The sequence below is a fragment of the Temnothorax longispinosus genome, chromosome 8, assembly GCF_030848805.1.
Source record: "Temnothorax longispinosus isolate EJ_2023e chromosome 8, Tlon_JGU_v1, whole genome shotgun sequence".
In the NCBI taxonomy this organism is placed as follows: Eukaryota; Metazoa; Arthropoda; class Insecta; order Hymenoptera; family Formicidae; genus Temnothorax; species Temnothorax longispinosus.
The window spans coordinates 8,193,325-8,197,740 of NC_092365.1; the positions used below are offsets into that span (position 1 = coordinate 8,193,325).

A 4,416-nucleotide genomic window follows, 5' to 3' on the forward strand; every position below is an offset into this window, starting at 1 on the left:
CGTCTCTGGATCCCCGCTTTACCTCGCATACCAGATAAGGATAATTCCCGATAATTATGTTTCAATTATATACTAATTCGCTTCTTTTCTTTCAGGTTCCTGCCTCGGATGGATCGCTGCTGTTGCTGCTCTGCTTCCCCGGATCTAGGGATGGGCGATACTGTATCGATATTTTGAATATCGATACTTTTGGGCTGTAATATCGATATTTTGTATCGATATTTTACATTCCGATATTAGCCTGTATCGATATTCGAACATGAATATCGAACTTTCGATACAGTCCATAATTCGACGGATATATCTTCCTCGCCTGATCGTGAGTGTATACCGTCAATTGCACACGCAGCAGCTACTTGGCATGTGATAGTTGTGATTGGTTACCAATTACGTGTCTAGCACAGGTTGGCGCAAATTTTGCGCGGCACGTGAATGGCTGCCATAAGTATTATGTGCCGTGAGAAATCTGTAATAAGATAGTAGAGTTAAAAGAAAAGTGTTGCAACTACTCTGACCGCGACTGTACATTGTCAATTTGTCAACTTTCTATTTAATCATTTACAGGAATATGTACCTTCTTTTGTTCTCTGTTTGCGTGAATTTTGTATCCAAATTTATTACAATTAGCATAAAACTACTTGTCGCATATGTATCTGTCATAATTGATTTCTTTTTTTCAAACAATAACTTGATCTCCATGCCGTTTGCAATACTGTGACTTTATATTTAAGATAATTAGTGTATATTAATAGTGTATTTCTGTAACTTTTTTTATCATTATAACACATATGTAAATAACTAATCGAAGAAAACGAACTTAACAATGACGACGGATTAGCGGGCTGCTTTGTGTGTTCTCAAAATTAAATTAAAATATAACTAATAATAGAGGTATCGACAGTATCGATACTGTTAAATATCGATATTTTTCGCCCGATATTTTTAGTGTATCGATATTCTTATTTATGATACGTATCGATACGAAATATCGATATTTCTCTTGTATTGCCCATCCCTACCCGGATCCTCGCTTTACATCGCATACCGGATTGCCGCTGGCCAACGTTGGATCATCGCCGAAGGACAAGGTAAGTAGAAGGTAAGTATCGATAATTTTTTTTATAATTAATCAGGAGAATTTGTTTCAGAATTAATTAATCTTTAATTCCAGATCATCATTTCAACATTACAGGCCGTTTCACAATATCATAAAGGTGTCTCACAACACGAGTTTCTCGCCTCGGTGTGAATGTCGCTTTATTTTAATAAAGTTGCACAATTATTCAAATTGCGTATCTCGGCTTATTCGTTTAGTCGATACGATGCTTTTATTCCAGATAATTATTCCGATCGGAGGACTTTGTGCCTCGTGATTGTTAAACTATGATCACGCACTCGGCTGTGATCATCACTCTATCGTACAATGTTCGTGCGCAGATGTAACGAACGAGTATTCGGTGGTTAAATACAATAATTAATAATGTCCGCACAATATTCCGTATCCGCGTGACCCAATGCCCGTGGTTGTTATATACTCGATAATTGCACTTCCGTTAATTAACAATGTATCCGAATTTCAACTCGCGTATTGTTGCTAACACTCGATTGTATTTGGCAATTAATTGCCCCTCGCTGTTAGTTAAGACGAGTAGATTTTACGCGATAGTACGCGGGAGTTCTCGGTTGTAAAGTATAACGCGTATGCCGATCGTACAGAGTGTGATACGTGTGTTCGCCACGGCTATACCCGAGAGACTGCCTCGAGCGGTCGCTCTCGCTTGGGCTCCCCACTTATGCCGGATCGTTCCCACTCCTCGGAACTTTCTCGATCGTCTATTGTTCGCGGCCGGCACATCTGGCGCGATCATGCGAAAACACGATGATTTTCACTACTTTCTCGCGTGCCCTTTTGCGCATCTCTCACTCATGCCCGTTCTAGAAGGTTCCCGTGGAAATTTCCACGCGCAACGCAGTGCGAGAATCTTCCTTCCTCGGTACCGCTGCACCAGGTTTTCACTCGCGGAAACTGTTCGACGCGGACGACGTCGACCCATGCGCACCTCCTCGGAGATGCCCCTGATGATGAATTTGGGTGTTCTTCCCGTAAACGACGTCCGGGTGACGTCGATATCGTCGGCCGTTGACGCCGACCCTCTGGCTAGGTTTCTCGGGAGCTGGTATCGCTGTTCCGGGTCACTGTTCCCGGAGATGATGCGTTTCCCGGGGATCTCGTCGGAGCTCGACGTCGACCCCCTAGGCAGGTGTCCCAGGACTTCTCGCGACGGATTCCGTCGTTTGTTCCCGGGGAAGATGCGTTTCCCGGGGAACTCGTCTGACCTTGACGCCGACCTCCTGGGAGGGTGTCCCAGGTCCTGGTGAGACTGTCGGATGGGTGTCCCTGGCGAAAATGCATTTCGCCGAAATTTCGCCGGACATTGGCGCCGACCCCCTGGGGCTGTGTCCCAGGTTCCACCCAATTTGTCGGGCGTTCTTGTTCCCGAAGTCGGTGCTTTTTTGGGGAACCTTACTCCGTCGGTCAATTTGACATCGCACACTCGTGCGCCAGGCACGCGGGGTGGTCCTCTGGCCCATTGCTTCTGTAGGTTACTCTGGTTTGGGCGTCGCACGTTACCGATCGTCGCCTTCGTCCCCTCAGTCGGTATCTTCTCCATCGGGCATGCTCGTCGGATCGTTTCCGAACTCGCCCCTGAAGCGCGCGGTCGCAAGGATCCGTTATCTGAATTTCTTCAGCCGTTCGTTGACGAATGTACAATATTACAAACTGATGGATTTGAAGTTAACGGTTTGATGTATCGAATTAAGATTCGAGCTATCATTTGCGATTCTCCAGCTAGAGCATATGTTACTTGTACTAAATCGCATAATGCGTATTTTGGATGTGGAAAGTGTACAGTTAGAGGTAGAAGTATCAACAGACGTATGACGTTTACAGACGTTACTGCATCTCTTAGAACTGACGCTGACTTTAAAAATAGGATTCAACCACAGCACCATCTTCCAAATATTTCTTCTCCATTTGAACTTCTTTCTGTGTCTATGGTAAAATCTTTTGTTATAGATTATATGCATAACTCTTGTTTGGGAGTTATGAAACAACTTTTACGCTCCTGGATGGATAAATCGCAAACACCAAGGGTTGCTCAACTTCATCTCAATTCTTTATCCACTTTGTTAAAAGGTATTTCAAAATTTGTTTCAATGGATTTTGCCAGAAATCATTTCGATTTAGACGAATTTTCTCGATGGAAAGCCACACAATACCGAACATTTCTTCTCTATTTAGGACCTGCGGTTTTGCTAAATTGTTTACCCTCGGACAAGTATCTCTATTTTAATGTCCTGAATTGTGCAATGCGATTATTATTGTGCTGATGATTCTTGCGATACATACTACGACTATGCAAACGATCTTCTTAATTTTGTCGAAAATATGGAACATTTATATACAGCAGAGAGTGTAACATATAATCTTCATAATTTGATTCACCTAGCAACAGATGCTAAAAATTTCGGACCTCTTGATGCATTCAGTGCTTTTCCTTTCGAAAATTTTTTATTTAAAATTAAGTAATTGCTTAGAAAGTTCGAAAAACCACTTCAAGAGATATACAATCGTTTGAGTGAACAATCTAATTTAGTTTCAAATAAAATTGAACACTCTAATAATCTTGAGGGTCCTCAATTATTACAAAAAAGCAATGAATTATTACAAATGGGATGTACCAACCCGCATACTCAAATTAAATTTCCAGCATTTACATTAACAACCAAAGAATATAGTAATTACTGTTTGTTTCGGTTTGAGTGAGCCGTTCCTGCCCAGTCGTGATTCGTCGCTCCGACTCTGGAGCTTTACTCGCGAGGCCCCAGCCCGCCGGGTGGCGCGCTCGGCGACGCGAGCTTTCGGCCCCGCGGCGCGGATCTATCGACGTTTGATCTCGGCCCCTAGACGTAAGTTCGCGGCGCGGCAGACGCCTTCCTTCCTCGGCGCGAAAAACGTGCGAGTTAACGCCCATCGAAGGTTCTCGAGTTCGCTTGCGAAGGGCAACCAAAAGCGGAAAGCGGCCCGAGTTCACGTGAGCGAGATATCCGCTCGCGTTAGCTACGATTTTGCCTCGGATCGTCAAGATCTCCGTTTTGTGTCGTCAAGATGTCCGTCCGCGCGAGCTCAGATTTTCGCTTGTGATTCTGAGCTTATGTCTCCGGCGACGATAAATCGCGTTTCGCGTCAAGATTTCCGTCCGCGATCCTCAAGATTGTCGTGCGAGTGAGGTTCTCGCGGTCTCGCGGGATCGGTGAGCCGTTGTCGGCTTACGTGGTAGCGAGCCACGTACAGCGTCCGCCATCTTGGGCCGGTCGCGCACGTAACCGCGGCCGGCGGGATGCGCCGTTGAG

The 4,416-nt window shown here is 44.7% G+C and overlaps 1 pseudogene; it reads left to right on the forward strand.

The window, feature by feature from the left end:
• Nucleotides 1-2,527: 2,527 nt before the first annotated feature.
• Nucleotides 2,528-3,829, forward strand: LOC139817878 (uncharacterized; annotated as a pseudogene).
• The last annotated feature ends 587 nt before the right edge of the window (nucleotides 3,830-4,416 follow it).